At 43.2% G+C, this 17,526-nt stretch overlaps 1 protein-coding gene across 15 annotated transcripts in view; it reads right to left on the bottom strand.

Moving 5' to 3' along the window:
* The window catches only part of LOC139262968 (histone-lysine N-methyltransferase, H3 lysine-36 specific-like), a 281,574-nt gene that overhangs the window by 185,551 nt on the left and 78,497 nt on the right, over window positions 1-17,526 (bottom strand). The gene's annotated exons all lie outside the window — the stretch shown is intronic.

The raw sequence follows: 17,526 nt of genomic DNA, 5'->3' as shown, positions 1-17,526 counted from the left end.
CCTTATCTTTCGATTAGGCACTTTACAACCTTCTGGATTTAGACCTTCCTTTTTGTTCTATCCTACCATTCCCACCTTTCTCTGCCTCTGTATTTGCTTAAAAACTGCTACATCTCTTAATTTTTTCCAATTCTGACAAAAGGTCATTGACGTGAAACATTAACTTGGTTTGTCTCACCACAGATTCTGGCTGACCTGGTAAGTATTTCCAGAATGTTATCTTTATAGTTCAGTTGAATGCTACTTTGCTGTTGAGGATAGCTATTCTTACCTTTCACATCATTCAGCTCTGAATATCTGGCTCAAAGCTGCGCCGAGGTCTGGAATCGAGTGGTTCTGGCAAAATTCAAACTGAGCATCAGTAAGCAGGTGTAGCTTGATAAGACTGTTGACTCGTCCCATCACTGTACTGTTGAATGGGAGGAGCCCGATAGGACAATATTTGGCCAGGTTAGATTTCTCCCATATCTTTGTGGATTGGACATAGCCAAGTAATCTTCCAGATTGTAAGATAGCTGCTAGTAGCTGTACTGTCATAGAAGGTCTTCATTACTACAGCTGCAAAGTTGTCTGGGCCTACAGACTTTAATCTGTTTATTAATGTCATCTGGAGTGAACTGAACTCGCTCAACACTGCTACATGTGATGGCGGGAACCTCGGGAGGAGGAACAATATTATTATTCCACTCCCCATTTTAGGCTGAGGACACTTGCAAACACTTCAGTCTTAGTTCTTGCACTGATGTGCTGGGCATGACCCTGGTTTGAGTTTGGGGATGCTTTTGGGGACTCTTCCCCCCCCCCCCCCCCCCTCTTGTAAGTTGACTGACTGTTCATCATTGGAGACTCGATCTTGTAGCGCTACATTGGTTGTGGTGCCGCTCAACTCTGTCTACAACCTGCTGCTTCTGTTGTTTAGCATGTAGGTGACCCACTTCACAATGTGTGCAGCTCTTGGCATGCCCTTCTACATTTTGCATTAAACCAGAGTTTGTCTCCTGGCTTGATGATGATCATGGAGCAAGAGATATGCCAGACATATTAGGAATTCTGATGCTATACAATTCTGCTGCTGCTGATGGCCCAAAGTGCCTCATGAATGCCCAGTTTACGGCTGCTAGATCTGTCCTTATGACAAAATGGGATTATCCTCACAGTAGACACAGAGTGCAGCAGCTCAGAGTGGGAAAACAGAGTTTGGTAAGTGGGAGAGGTTTAAGGGTTAATCTCTTTTATACTATTTGGAGGCTGGTGGCAATTGCTAGTAGCCTCTAAGTAAGATTAACAGTTAAATATTTAGGATTCTTGGAGGCTGAAGTAGAGACAAACTAGCTGCGGCTCGACGAACTTCGGAGTTGAGGAGCTGGAGTCCAAGCTGCAGACATTGTGAGACATCAGGGAGGGAGAAAGTTACCTGGACCTTTTGCAGGAGGCAGCCACACCCTCTAGCTTAAATACTTTAGAATTAACACATAGTCAGGGAGAGGAGGTTGTGACTGCAAGTGAAGCAGGTAAGGGGATCCAGGAGGTAGCATTGCAGGAGCTTCAGTCCCTGCACTTGTCCAATAGATTTGAGGTTGAAGTGTACAGACTGCAGGGTGGATGAGCAGACTGACCAAGGCGCCGTGGTGCAGAAAGCCATTCAAGTGGGGTGAGTAAAGAGGCAGGTGACAGTATAGTTAGGGGGATAGATAGGGTTCTCTGCAGCCGAGAGCATGCGTCCCGAAGGCTGTGTTGCCTACCCGATGCCAGGGTAAAGGACATCTCCTGCAGGCTGGAGAAGAACTTGGACTGGGAGGGGGAGGATCCAGTTGTCATGGTACATGTAGGTACCAATGACATAGGTAGAACTAAGAAAGAGATAAAGTGAGAGAGTTTGACCAGCTAGGGACTAAATTGAAAAGCAGAACCACAAAAAGGTAATAATCTCTGCATTATTACCTGACCCATGTGCAAAAAATAGGGTCAATAGAATCAGGGAGATGAATGTGTGGCTCAGAAGATGGTGTGAGAGAAGTGGGTTTTGATTCGTAGGACACTGGCACCAATACTCTGGAAAGAGAGAGCTGTTCCGTGGGGATGGACTACACCTGAACTATGGTGGGACCAGAGTTCTAGCGAACCGAATAACTAGGGAGGTAGACAGGGCTTTACACGCAATAAGTGGGGGGGGGGGGGGGCGGGGGGCGGGGGGAAAGACGGTCGCAGTAGAGAGAAATCTAGAATGCTAAAGAGAAATGAAAAGGAAGCAATGCAGGAAAGTGATTGTGGTAAGGATAACCAGATTATGTCAGGAAGGGACAGAGCATACAAACACAAGAGTGCACTAACAAATAGGGTCCAGGTAAGAAAAAATAGCACTAAGACAAATAGGGCTTTAGTACAAAATAATGTTAAGATGTCTAATAATGTTAAAAAGACAAATCTAAAAGCATTGTATCTGAATGCACAAAGCATCAGTAATAAGGTAGATGAATTAACAGCGCAAATAGATGGAAACGGATACGACATAGTTGCAATTACGGAGACATGGTTGCAGGGTGACCAGGGTTGGGAACTGAATATCCAAGGATATTCGATATTTAGGAAGGACAGGCAAAAAGGAAGAGGGGGTGGTGTGGCGTTGTTAGTAAAGGATGAAATCAGAGCAATAGTGAGAAAGGATATTGGCTCAGAAAATCGAGATGTAGAAAAAGTCTGGGTGGAGCTAAGTAGGACCATGGGGCAGAAAACATTGGTGGGAATTATCTATAGGCCTCAAACAGTAGTGGTAGTGTAGGGGATGGCATCAAACAGGAAATTAGAGATGCATGTAACAAGGGTACTACAGTAATCGTAGGTGACTTTAATCTACATATAGACTGGCCAAACCAAATTAGTAATACTGTGGCAGATTAATTCCTGGAGATGATTTTTTAGACCAGTATGTTGAGGAGCCTACAAGGGAACAGGCTATCCTAGATTGGGTATTGTGTACTGAGAAAGGGTTAATTAATAGTCTTGTTGTGCAGGGTCCTTTAGGGAAGAGTGACCATAACATGATTGCATTCTTTATTAAGATGGAAAGTGAACTAGTCCAATCCAAAACTAGGGTCCTAAATCTAAACAAAGGAAACTATGAAGGTATGAGGAATGAATTGGCTATGATAGATTGGGAAGATTCATTAAAAGGCATGATGGTGGATAGGCAATGGCATGAATTGCAACAGTTATACATTCCTTTGACATAAAAACACAAAAGGAATAGTGGCCCAACCATGGCTAACAAAAGATATTAAAGATAGTATTAGATTCAAAGAGGAGTTATACAATATTGCCAGAAATAGTAACAGGCTTGAGGATTGGGAGCAGTTTAGAATTCAGCAAAAAAGGACCAAGAGATTGATTAAGAGGGGAAAAAGAGTGTATGTGAGTAAACTTGCAAGGAACATAAAAACTGACTGCAAAAGTCTCTACAAGTACGTAAAAAGAAAAAAAGATTAGTGAAGACAAATGTATGTCCTTTACAGACAGAAACGGGAGAAATTTATAATGGGGAACAAGGAAATGGCAGAACAATTAAATAAATACTTCGGTTCTGTCTTCACGGAAGAGGACACAAATAACGTCCCAGAAATGCTAGAGAACCAAGGGTCTAGTGAGCAAGAGGAATTAAAGGAAATGATTATTAGTAAGAAAATAGTGCTAGAGAAACTAATGGGACTGAAGACAGATAAATCCCCAGAGCCTGATTATCTGCATCCCAGAATACTAAAAGACGTAGCCATGGAAATAGTAGATGCATTGGTTGCCATCTTCCAAATTCTATAGATTATGGAACAGTTCCTGCAGATTGGAGAGTGGCAAATGTAACCCCGCCATTTAAAAAAGGGAGAGAGAAAAGAGGGAACTACAGACCGATTAGCCTAACATCAGTAGTAGGGAAAATGCTAGAGTCTATTATAAAAGGATGTAATAATGGCATACTTAGATAATATCAACAGGATTAGACAAAGTCAACATGGATTTATGAAAAGAAAATCATATTTGACAAACCTACTGGAGTTTTTTGAGGATGTAACTGATAGAATAGATAAGGGAAAACCAGTGGATGTAGTGTATTTGGACTTTCAAAAGGCCTTTGACAAAATCCCACATAAGAGGTTAGTGTGCAAAATTAAAGCATGTACTGGCATGGATTAAAAATTGGTTAACTGACAGAAAACAGAGAGTAGGAATAAACGGGTCTTTTTCGGGGTGGTGGGCAGTGACTAGTGGAGTACCACAGGGATCAGTGCTTTGGCCCCAGCTATAATATATATATAAAAAAATGATTTGGATGAGGGAACCAAATATAATATTTCCAAGTTTGTTGACAACACAAAACTAGGTGGGATTGTGAGTTGTGAGGAGGATGCAAATACGTTATAGGTTGAGTGAGTCGGCAAACACATGACAGATGCAGTATAATGTGGATAAATGTGAAGTTATCCACTTTGGTAGGAAAAACACAAGGACAAAGTATTATTTAAATGATTATGGTTTGGGAAGTGTTGATGGACAGAGGAACCCGAGTGTCCTTGTACACCAGTCATTGAAAGCAAACATGCAGGTGCAGCGAGCAGTTAGGAAGTCAAATGGTATGTTGGCCTTCATTGCAAGAAGATTTGAGTACAGAAGCAAGGATATCTTACTACAGTTATACAGAGCCTTGGTGAGACCGCACCTGGAGTAGTGTGTGCAGATTTGGTCTCTTTACCTAAGAAAGGATATACTTGCCATAGAGGGAGTGCAGCGAAGGTTCAGCAGACTGATTCCTGGGATGGCAGGACTGTCTTATGAGAGATTGGGTCAACGAGGCCTGTATTCACTAGAGTTTAGAAGAATGAAAGGGGATCTCATTGAAACGTATAAAATTCTGACGGGGTTGGATAGACTGGATGGAGGGAGGATGTTTCCCCTGATTGGGAAGTCGAGAACAAGGGGTCACAGCCTCAGGATATGGGGTAGGAAATTTAGGACCGAGATGAGGAAATATTTTTTCACTCAGGAGGGTGGCGAACCTGTAGAATTCTCTACCACAGAAGGCTGTGGAAGCCAAGTCACTGAAAATATTTAAGAGGGAAATAGATAGATTTCTAGACAAAAAAAGACATCAAGGGGTATGTGGGAAAAGCGGGAATATGGTGTTGAGATAGAGGATCAGCCATGATCATATTGAATGGTGTGTAGACTCGAAGGGCCGAATGGCCTACTACTGCTCCTATTTTTCTATGTTTCTAGATTCTATGTTTCATAAAGAATGTATAATGGAAATTTCTGCCAATGATATCACAGACAGCTGTATCTACAACAGGTAGGTTGATGAGGACCAGGTTAAGTTGGTTACTTCCTTGCATTGGTTCCCTCAACAACTGATGCAGACCTAATCAGGCAGCCATGTCCTTCAGGTTTTGCCCAGCGGTGAATTGAGATAATCTTGGTGGTGGTCACGGAAATCTACGACCTGGAGTACATTTTGGACCTTTGCTTCCCTTGGAGCTTTCCCCATATGACGTTCAACATGGAGGAGTACTCGCTCATCAGTTGACAGCATACAAGGTTGGTTATCAGCAGGTGGTTTCCTCAACCTTGTCTGACTTAAAACCATGAACCTTCACAGGGTCCAGAGACAATCATAAGATTTCCCAGGGCCATTTCCACCCAAGTTAATATCACTGTGTCCCCACCTCTGGTGAGTTTATCCTACTAGTAGGACAGGACATACCCTCCCTGGGATAGTCACGGAGGTGTCTGGGATGTTGGCTGACATACTCTGTCAGGCTGTTATTTAATTAGTCTTTGCGGCAACTCTACCAACTTGGGCTCCAGCACCCTCCAGTTGTTAGTGAGAAACACTTTGCAGGGTTGACTACACGGAGGTCTTATCATTACAAGAGCCTGGGCCATTGCCAATTGGTCCATCCAATTTATTGAACTTGGATGCAATTGTTTACAACTGGGTGGCTCAGAGGGCATTAAGAGTCAATCACACATTGTGTGATACTGGAGTCATATGTAGGCTAGACCAGGTATTGTTGCCAATCTCCCTTTCTTGAAGAAAATCAATGAACCATTTAGATTTTTACAATCTAGAAGCTTTCATGGTTATTTTTCTGGTGCTGGACCACAAAATTACCAAATTTTAGTGAATTCAATGTCATAACTTACTATGGTGCTATTTGAATTCATGACCCCTATGTAAATACAAGTTCTATCTTATTGAAAACTATAAACACCAGTGCAAAAATGCTTCATATGGGGCATATTGATTATGACATTGCTCAGACCAATAGTTTGGACATGCAGGAATAGAATGATCATAATCACTACAATCAAACCTACAATGTAGTTTTTATTGTTAATTGTCTACTTCAAACTTACAAGAGATTACAGATTCCGATTTTAACATAGCAATCCAGTAGATTCTCAAATGCCATCATTTATCACAGTAGCAGTATGATCCATGAATGCATACATGCTTAAATTCTGTAATAATGGGGTCCAAGTGACAATGTTATAGATTTTGAGCAACTCTTTTACACTGAATGAAAGTTCACCAGCTAGTGCCAATCACTGTGACAAAGTTTCCATTGTGGAGTAAATATCTACATTTCCATTACATATTCCAAGACCCATAACAGCATCATGGCAAATGAGTAAGCAACTAAGTAATCAGAAGTCATCTAATTACATGATTATGTTTTGCTTTGCGGATCATAGCATGTACTTAGTTTGCTATTCGAAATCATTACTTCACAAAACGATACTCCAACATCTAGATCAATTTCCTCATCAAGGATTCTTGTCAACTGGATACTTATGTTCCTAGATCCTTTCCTAGAATTCACTGTGCTCGGTAGGAAAAAAATGCATTCCTTTACAGTGGCAGTCAATAATTCCACGACTATTTTAGTAGACTTTGTGGTGTTTTTCCAGAGTGATACAAAACAAAGTTGATAGCAATCCAGTTAAGAACATTCCAAGGCAGAAGAATTCCTGGGGAGTAATTGCAATTAAAAATGTGTCCTTAAAGTAAGCCACAACATCAAAAATAGGTGTGATACATAACTCCTCACTGCCCATGATAACCTATGGAAAATAGCTGGACTTAAGGTGCTAAAGGGAGTTGCCGACTTGTTCTCTGTACAGATGGCAAGCTGCCATTTAACATGGTAAAGCACTTGCTACTGGTGCATGCCAATTGAAGATCCTTTGGCATAAACCATCATGCAGTTTTCAAAATTCTTGGTGCTTTAATATTTGTAGTAATTGACTATATAGAAACATAGAAAATAGGTGCAGGAGTGGGCCATTCGGCCCTTCTAGCCTGCACTGCCATTCAATGAGTTCATGGCTGAACATGCAACTTCAGTACCCCATTTCTGCTTTCTCTCCAGACCCCTTGATCCCCCTAGTAGTAAGGACTTCATCTAACTCCTTTTTGAATATATTTAGTGAATTGGCCTCAACAACTTTCTGTGGTAGAGAATTCCACAGGTTCACCACTCTCTGGGTGAAGAAGTTTCTCCTCATCTCAGTCCTAAATGGCTTACCCCTTATCCTTAGACTGTGACCCCTGGTTCTGGACTTCCCCAACAATGGGAACATTCTTCCTGCATCTAACCTTTCTAACCCCGTCAGAATTTTAAACGTTTCTATGAGCTCCCCTCTCATTCTTCTGAACTCCAGTGAATACAAGCCCAGTTGATCCAGTCTTTCTTGATAGGTCAGTCCTGCCATCCCGGGAATCAGTCTGGTGAACCTTCGCTGCACTCCCTCAATAGCAAGAATGTCCTTCCTCAGGTTAGGAGACCAAAACTGAACACAATACTCCAGGTGTGGCCTCACCAAGGCCCTCTACAACTGTAGCAACACCTCCCTGCCCCTGTAGTCAAACCCCCTCGCTATGAAGGCCAACATGCCATTTGCTTTCTTAACCGCCTGCTGCACCTGCATGCCAACCTTCAATGACTGATGTACCATGACACCCAGGTCTCGTTGCACCTCCCCTTTTCCTAATCTGTCACCATTCAGATAATAGTCTGTCTCTCTGTTTTTACCACCAAAGTGGATAACCTCACATTTATCCACATTATACTTCATCTGCCATGCATTTGCCCACTCACCTAACCTATCCAAGTCGCTCTGCAGCCTCATAGCATCCTTCTCGCAGCTCACACAGCCACCCAACTTAGTGTCATCCGCAAATTTGGAGATACTACATTTAATCCCCTCGTCTAAAAATCATTAATGTACAGTGTAAACAGCTGGGGCCCCAGCACAGAACCTTGCGGTACCCCACTAGTCACTGCCTGCCATTCTGAAAAGTCCCCATTTACTCCAACACTTTGCTTCCTGTCTGACAACCAGTTCTCAATCCATGTCAGCACACTACCCCCAATCCCATGTGCTTTAACTTTGCACATTAATCTCTTGTGTGGGACCTTGTCGAAAGCCTTCTGAAAGTCCAAATATACCACATCAACTGGTTCTCCCTTGTCCACTCTACTGGAAACATCCTCAAAAAATTCCAGAAGATTTGTCAAGCATGATTTCCCTTTCACAAATCCATGCTGACTTGGACCTATCATATCACCTCTTTCCAAATGCACTGCTATGACATCCTTAATAATTGATTCCATCATTTTACCCACTACCGATGTCAGGCTGACCGGTCTATAATTCCCTGTTTTCTCTCTCCCTCCTTTTTTAAAAAAGTGGGGTTACATTGACTACCCTCCACCCCATAGTAACTAATCCAGAGTCAATGGAATGTTGGAAAATGACTGTCAATGCATCCGCTATTTCCAAGGCCACCTCCTTAAGTACTCTGGGATGCAGTCCATCAGGCCCTGGGGATTTATCGGCCTTCAATCCCATCAATTTCCCCAACACAATTTCCCGACTAATAAGGATTTCCCTCAGTTCCTCCTCCTTACTAGACACTTTGACCCCTTTTATATCCGAAAGGTTGTTTGTGTCCTCCTTAGTGAATACCGAACCAAAGTACTTGTTCAATTGGTCCGCCATTTCTTTGTTCCCCGTTATGACTTCCCCTGATTCTGACTGCAGGGGACCGACGTTAGTCTTTACTAACGTTTTTCTCTTTACATATCTATAGAAACTTTTGCAATCAGTCTTAATGTTCCCTGCAAGCTTCTTCTCGTACTCCATTTTCCCTGCCCTAATCAAACCCTTTGTCCTCCTCTGCTGAGTTCTAAATTTCTCCCAGTCCCCAGGTTCGCTGCTATTTATGGCCAATTTGTATGCCACTTCCTTGGCTTTAATACTATCCCTGATTTCCCTTGATAGCCACGGTTGAGCCACCTTCCCTTTTTTATTTTTACGCCAGACAGGAATGTACAATTGTTGTAGTTCATCCATGCGGTCTCTAAATGTCTGCCATTGCCCATCCACAGTCAACCCCTTAAGTATCATTCGCCCATCTATCCTAGCCAATTCACGCCTCATTCCTTCAAAGTTACCCTTCTTTAAGTTCTGGACCATGGTCTCTGAATTAACTGTTTCATTCTCCATTCTAATGCAGAATTCCACCATATTATGGTCACTCTTCCCCAAGGGGCCTCGCACAACGAGATTGCTAATTAATCCTCTCTCATTACACAACACCCAGTCTAAGATGGCCTCCCCCCTAGTTGGTTCCTCGACATATTGGTCTAGAAAACCATCCCTTATGCACTCCAGGAAATCCTCCTCCACCGTATTGCTTCCAGTTTGGTTAGCCCAATCTATGTGCATATTAAAGTCACCCATTATAACTGCTGCACCTTTATTGCATGCACCCCTAATTTCCTGTTTGATGCCCTCCCCAACATCACTACTACTGTTTGGAGGTCTGTACACAACTCCCACTAACGTTTTTTGCCCTTTGGTGTTCTGCAGCTCTACCCATATAGATTCCACATCATCCAAGCTAATGTCCTTCCTAACTATTGCATTAATCTCCTCCTTAACCAGCAATGCTACCCCACCTCCTTTTCCTTTTATTCTATCCTTCCTGAATGTTGAATACCCCTGGATGTTGAGTTCCCAGCCCTGATCATCCTGGAGCCCCGTCTCTGTAATCCCAATCACTTCATATTTGTTAACATCTATTTGCAGAGTTAATTCATCCACCTTATTACGGATACTCCTTGCATTAAGACACAAAGCCTTCAGGCTTGTTTTTTTATCACCCTTTGTCCTTTTAGAATTTTGCTGTACAGTGGCCCTTTTTGTTCTTTGCCTTGGGTTTCTCTGCCCTCCACTTTTCCTCATCTCCTTTCTGTCTTTTGCTTTTGTCTCCTTTTTGTTTCCCTCTGTCTCCCTGCATTGGTTCCCATCTCCCTGCCATATTAGTTTAACTCCTCCCAAACAGCACTAGCAAACACTCCCCCGAGGACATTGGTTCCGGTCCTGCCCAGGTGCAGACCGTCCGGTTTGTACTGGTCCCACCTCCCCCAGAACCGGTTCCAATGCCCCAGGAATTTGAATCCCTCCCTGCTGCAACACTGCTCAAGCCACGTATTCATCTGCGCTATCCTGCGATTCCTACTCTGACTAGCATGTGGCACTGGTAGCAATCCCGAGATTACTGCTTTTGAGATCCTACTTTTTAATTTAGCTCCTAGCTCCTTAAATTCGTTTCGTAGGACCTCATCCCTTTTGTTTACCTACCGGTATGTCTTTGGTACCAATGTGCACCACGACAACTGGCTGTTCTCCCTCCCTTTTTAGAATGTCCTGCACCCGCTCCGAGACATCCTTGACCCTTGCACCAGGGAGGCAACATACCATCCTGGAGTCTCGGTTGCGGCCGCAGAAACGCCTATCTATTCCCCTTACAATTGAATCCCCTATCACTATCGCTCTCCCACTCTTTTTCCTGCCCTCCTGTGCAACAGAGCCAGCCACGGTGCCATGAACTTGGCTGCTGCTGCCCTCCCCTGATGAGTCATCCCCCCCAACAGTACCCAAAGCAGTGTATCTGTTTTGCAGGGGGATGACCACAGGGGACCCCTGCACTACCTTCCTTGCACTGCTCTTCCTGCTGGTCTTCCATTCCCTATCTGGCTGTGGACCCTTTCCCTGCGGTACGACCAACTCGCTACACGTGCTACTCACGTCATTCTCAGCATCGTGGATGCTCCAGAGTGAATCCACCCTCAGCTCCAACTCCGCAACGCAGTCCGTCAGGAGCTGGAGGCGGATACACTTCCCGCACACGTAGTCGTCAGGAACACTGGTGTCGACCCAGAGTTCCAACATGGTACAGGAGGAGCATAACACGTGACCGAACTGTCCTGCCATGACTTAACCCTTAAATAAGCAACAACAATGCTAAAGTTTACTCACTGTTATAGCAGAGAAAAAAGAAAAACTACTCACCAATCACCAGCCAATCACTTACCCCCTTGGCTGTGACGTCACCTTTCTGTTTCTTTCTACTTCTTTTTTGCCTTCTCCCTGTAGCTGCACCGGCACGCCTTTTATAGGCCTCACCAACCGACCTCCTCGACGCTGCTCCCGACTGCCGCCGATGCTGGGCCCCAGACTCCCTGCTGTGCCTTTTATAGGCCTCACCAACGGACCTCCTCGACGCTGCTCCCGACTGCCGCCGACGCTGGGCCCCGGACTCCCTGCTGTGCCTTTTATAGGCCTTTTATATCCATTCAGTTGTACAGAAATTGTTCACAAATAATGCCACATAAATCGGGAATGGCACCCAAAGAAATGAGTAGTTTATGATCTGCAATTATAATACAGTAGTTCTTCCCTGATGTGATTTTTTGATTTGACCCAAATCCACAGTACAAGTTTGTTGCTTCATTTGAGGTCTGCTGCATTATGGCTGAAGGTAAAGTCAAATTTAATGGTTTGTAGTAACAATCATCCAATTAAGAGACAAATTATGCCAACATCATGAAGTTAAGTATTGTAAAGATACTTTTTGGCTTACATGATTACATTTAGATTTGCAAGACTTATTATGATCTGGGTGTGCTCCAGCATAGCAGTGAGCAGAGAGGAAAGCTTTCAACTTCGTTACAGCTTCTTTAGAGCTAAAAGTAGCACTCAAGGCTTGGATCCATTGTGCACCAATAGCGAGGTCCTGCGCAGGCCGCTCACCAGCTGCCGCCGCCTAAAGAAATGTGGCTCATACGCGCCTGCGCAGCAAATTTTAAGAGCCCACGCAGGGAAAAAAAAGGTAAGAGGGAACACTGCTTGTGTCTTCATAAAATAGTTTTAGGTTTCTGTTTTCAGAGGTGAAACCTAGCTCAACAGCTCTTCTGCTACATCAGTAATTAGAAACTATCCATGACTTTGATTATAGTGGTAATTGTAAACTGCCCATTAACACTGCAACTCATTTCTGCTTGGAATGGATTTACTGTATAATATTCAAAATGTTTTTGCAGTTTAAAAAAATTCCATTCTACCAAAAGTTGCATGTTGAATTGTAAAACAATTGATATCACAAAATATTTAAGTTACATAATGTGCCAAAGTCAAATCTTGGTGGATAAAAGTGCCATACATTGATCTTAAAGGGCAAAAAGTCCAGGGGTGTATAGTGGTCATTTCTGGCAACGATATCATGGACAGCTGTGTCTATGACAGGTAGGTTGGTGATGACAAGGCTTACTTAACTTACTTTTAAAAATTGGCATTTTATTTTTTTAAAATGCAGAGATCCACCAGGTGAGATCTCCTCTCTCCCGCCACCAGCCCCCCACCCCCCCATTTAAAATCAATGAGGGGAAGACTTTATATTGACTTAAGCCTATCTGAAGATGCCTATCCTGAGGAAAAATTACTACTAGTTGGATATGTAAAGTATCTGATTAGCTATGCAGGTGATCAAGGGCTAAGCAGCTCCAAATCAGGCTGCAGGTTGTTCCAAATTCATGCTTCCCACTGTTTTCTATTGAGCTGCTGCAGGAAGTTCCTGTCGGTATTATGGAGTGGACTAGTAGAAAGTCAATAAAAACAGAAAATGTTGGAAATACTCAGGTCAGCATCCACAATATTTAGTTTTTTGTTCTAGTAAAAAGGCAGATCTTTGTCAAATACTTAAAAAAAAGTCAAATTACTGACAAGTTCATTTGGTCACTTCTATTGTCATGGGCCATTGTGTTGGATTCGTACCCGTGTTTAAATTTATGCTTAGATATCTGGAGATCCAAGTTACACTCAACCCGTCTTCACTTTATTGCTTGCCATCACTTCTCTGCCATTGCTAAGTAACTGCTGGAAGATATGGGAATCTGTGCAGTGCATACTGGAAATACAAAAGCAAGTCACCCATATGCAAAAGTGGAATCTCCTCCTCCACAATGCTAGAGACATTAAAATCATGCAATTTTGAAAGCAGTGATGGGAATTTCTAGTGATCCTTTTTGTAACTTTCTTGATGGGATAATAGACTACCCTGAATGCAGTCTGTCAAGGGACCCAAATGTGCTGGCAAAACAAACCATCGTCATTTCTTCCAGCCACATTACTTGTGACTGATAAATTTGTGCATCCCGTAGCTGCCAACTGACCTAATGATAAGGCTGAATGAGAACTACAATATTGTGCACTACATAAATCGCAGAAATATTAAAAGTTACCATATGTATGGTTCTCTTCCTGATGAGAGAAGTTACTGTGAACTAAGCTGGCCCTTTTCAAGAGGCATATTATTAGTTGATGTTTTGGGGGTGGGGGAGGGGTGAAGAAAGAGAAAGAGAAAGAAAGGAGGGCGGGGTCAAAACACCAGCAGTGACCCGCCAACTATATGCCAATAGGGTTAGATGAGGGTGGGAAGAGGCTCGTGTGGAGCACAAACACCAGTACAGACCAGTTGAGCCGAATGGTCTGTTAATTCTATGCATTTTAAATGCTACAAGGTCAGAAGCTGGACATCATTTGTTGGAAATCAACTGGATTGTGAAGTGCATGATCCATTCATGTTGCTAGATCCTATTTCTAATAAGACGTTTGCTTAATGGCCCAAGAGATGTTGGGTCCACAGATCTAGATAATTATCCATTGTACCAGTGTCAAATCTGTATAGCATTGAAGTAGCGAATCAGTGACAAAGTTCAACTTTAGTTGCTGATGTAGCAAACCACAATTGTTTTCTCAGTCCAAACTTCTGCTGTTCATGATCTTTGAATCAGTTCATACTGCTAGAACAAGAAATCATTGTAACAAAAAGGTAATATAGACCAACTAGCTTACAGTTTTATATTTTACAAATGATAGAAGGCAGCAGACCAAGTTACTCAAAGTCTCAGCTTGTTAAGGCAGAGAGTAACTCTGCCAATACAGACCAAGAAAGTCTCAGGTTTAATCCTTGCGTTATGCTGAATTACATGCTCTCAACCAGGGTAGCAAAAAAGATGGTACAATTAGGCTCATTGCTTCTAGGCTAGGGAGGAAACAGTACACCAGCAAGGTGTCAATCCCTTCAAGATGGTGGTGGGGAGAAATGGAATTGAAGGGAAGAAAATGGTCAGGAAAACAAAAAGGATACCAGATAGATATTGAGAGTCAGTAACTACCAAGGTTCTATTACACTAGTGATAAAATGTTGAAGTCTAAAGCTGGCATTGGTCAGAAGCTTTGGTTAGGGAAAGTCTGATTAGAATAGGCCACAGCAGATTTCTAAAAGATAATGGGAAAGTGGGAAATCGAACAAGAATATTTGAAAACCTAAGACAGTAGTAGTAATTTTGAACAGTTTTCTACTAAAGAGAAAGTCAACTAATAGAAATTTAAAACCGCTTCTAGCATGAAAGACAGAACTCCTGCTGATGACAACAGAAAATGAACTAAATTAAAAGGGGAAGGGAAGTGCCAGGCGCAGTTATCAAACCACCCTACTTTGAGGGGGGGAAGTTTCAGGCTGCACCTAGAACGGCGCAGCCCTGCGAGCCACACGTAATTTCCGCGCTCAAAACCGCGCCGAAAACTTACCTTGATATTCTCCACTCTCTCAGGTCGATCCAGGCCCTCGGCGCGGCATAGCACAAGCTGTGGGGGGCGGAGCCAGGTCCCTGCGCTGAAAACAGTGCCGGGACCTCTGCACAGGCGCTACAGTGGGCGCGCATGTGCAGTAGCTCCAGCACCCGAAACTGTGTGGGAGGGGCCCGAAGCACGCAGCCCCCCTAGCCCTGGCCGAATGGGCTCACTGGGGCGGCGAAGATCAGACGACATCTCCCTCCTCCAGCTCCTGCTCTGGCTGTGGCTCCAGCTTCCTCCCCGGTTCAGCTGACGCGCCCTCTGTCTCTCTCAATCAATCCCGCCCCGCATCTCCCACCCCGCTGCCCGCTCCCCTCCCCGCTCCCCTCCCCCCTGCTCCGCTACCCACTCCCCACCCCACCCTCTCCAACTCTGGTCCGCTCCCTCTTCCTTCGGCGGGGCCCGCCCGCCCAGCATCTCGCCCGAAATCTTCGGCCCGGCTTCTTCACGTCGGCCGGGCCCGTTCAGCCTTCTCCCTTTCCTTTCCCCCTCTTTCCTCTCCTCGCTGTCAGAAACACAGACAGACAGACAGACAGAGAGAGAGACACACTGGGGGGGGGGGGGGGGAGGCGTCCCAGCACGCTGTTGGAGGGCTCCCGGTGCTGCAGTCGGTGAGTAGAAACTTAATTTTTTATTTATTGATTTTTTTCAAATGTTTTTTATTTATTAATTTTTTTTGATTGATTTATTGGTTGATTTATCATTTATTTTTGATGATGACTCTTTATTTATAAAACTGAAGTGTTTAATGTTTGTAAACTTCCCTTTAAACCCCCCCATTCTCTCTGCCTGATTTGTAACCTACGCCTAATTTTCTTAGTGTAGGCAAGGTTTTTCTGAGCGTACAAAAATCTACACTTACTCCATTCTAAGTTGGTTTGGAGTAAGCTTTCACTGCCTAAACTTTCAAAACAGGCTTAAGTGGCTGGACACGCCTCCTTTTGAAAAAAAATCTATTCCAAACTGAAACTGTTCTAACTGACTAGAACTGGAGCAAACTAAATGCCGAGAATTGCAATTTCTAAGATACTCCATTCTAAACCAGTTGCTCCAAAAAAATAGGAGCAACTCGGGCCAAAACTTGACCCCCGAGAGTGGGCAAACAGCATAGTACAAGTTTTCTGAGATCCAAAGACTGTACTTTACATTACAACATTTATAGTACATAGTTTCCTACATTGCAACAAAGACAACACTTCAAAAAAGTACTTAATTAGTTGTAAAAGCGCTTTGGGGCATCCAGTGGTCGGTCTTTCTTTTACAAGTGGCAACTAGTTTTGTATAGAACTTTTTTTTAAATTAAGCAAAAAGGTGACAATTCCAAATATTATATGGAAGTTCAGGAAATACAATGAAGTGGCAGAGTTTCTCCTCCTCCAACTTTCACCACCTACGCTTCCTCTCAAAGTAGAAATTTAGTTGGTTTGGGTCTCGGGGGCAATACCTTGCTGAAGCAGTCAATTCTTCATGCACAAGTACTGGCTTGAGAGTCAAAACAACTGCTAAAAGAGCTGGATCCTGTCGCTATCCATTGTCCACGCATGTATTTCCAGCAGTGAGTTACTGCATAGCAATCAAGAGCAGGAACCCTGGACAATCAAATGAGCTTCTATGCCCCAAATGAGAAACTCAACTCAACACAGATTAGGGGGTTAACATCTGTTCAGTGCCACATTGTACAGTCCATTTACAAACTGAAGTGAAGTCATAAAAGTGAAAACTGCTTGTAAAATAAAAGTGAAAACTGCTTGTAAAATACAGGAGAGACAGCTAAACTAGCTTTCATTTTCAAAACATTCATAAAGCTGGCAGAAATATCAATAGATTATAATCCTTCAATAGTTTTTAACATAAAAATTCCTTTGCCCTATTACAGTAAAGCTTAGTGAGGGGATGGGGGGGGAACAAAAGGCAACAAAGAAAAGCAAGTAGTTTTCATAATGTAAATATTAACCTTACCCCACCCAGTAAACCCTAGTTTTGCAGACCCTGCAGAGGCAATGCAAAAAATTGTCACTGTGTTGGAAGAAACAATGCTTAATCTTGGTATAAACTGCAATTATGCTGTTATGTTAGGGGGAAATGCTTGATAACATATGAACGTCAAAAAAAAAGAATGGCTTCAAAAAAAGGATTTCACCAAAAGGAAAAGCCAAACTGCTGGACTGCAAGGAGGCTCAGGTTCAAATCCATCATTGGCATTGAAACTACATTCCATGCAAGACTTCAACCAATTTTCAGGCAGGCTGGTGGATGCGGTGCTTCCAACAATGGAGATAGCTGTCATAGAGATCTTTTCACTTTCACAGTACATCTGTGCTGAAGTCCACATCCCAAGTTGTCACGAAAAACTAATGGTGGATCTCAAAAGCCACCTTTGGAACAATTTTGCAATGCTATCATGCCCTTCACTGACACTGCATATTATACAGCTCAGGTCATGGGAGTAACAGCATGCTGAGAGAACAGAAGAGAAATTAAGTCAGCAGTCTA

This window comes from Pristiophorus japonicus, chromosome 4, assembly GCF_044704955.1.
Source record: "Pristiophorus japonicus isolate sPriJap1 chromosome 4, sPriJap1.hap1, whole genome shotgun sequence".
Taxonomy (NCBI): domain Eukaryota; kingdom Metazoa; phylum Chordata; class Chondrichthyes; family Pristiophoridae; genus Pristiophorus; species Pristiophorus japonicus.
The sequence above is the reverse complement of the archived record's forward strand: the minus strand, read 5'-3'. Positions and strand labels throughout refer to the sequence as shown.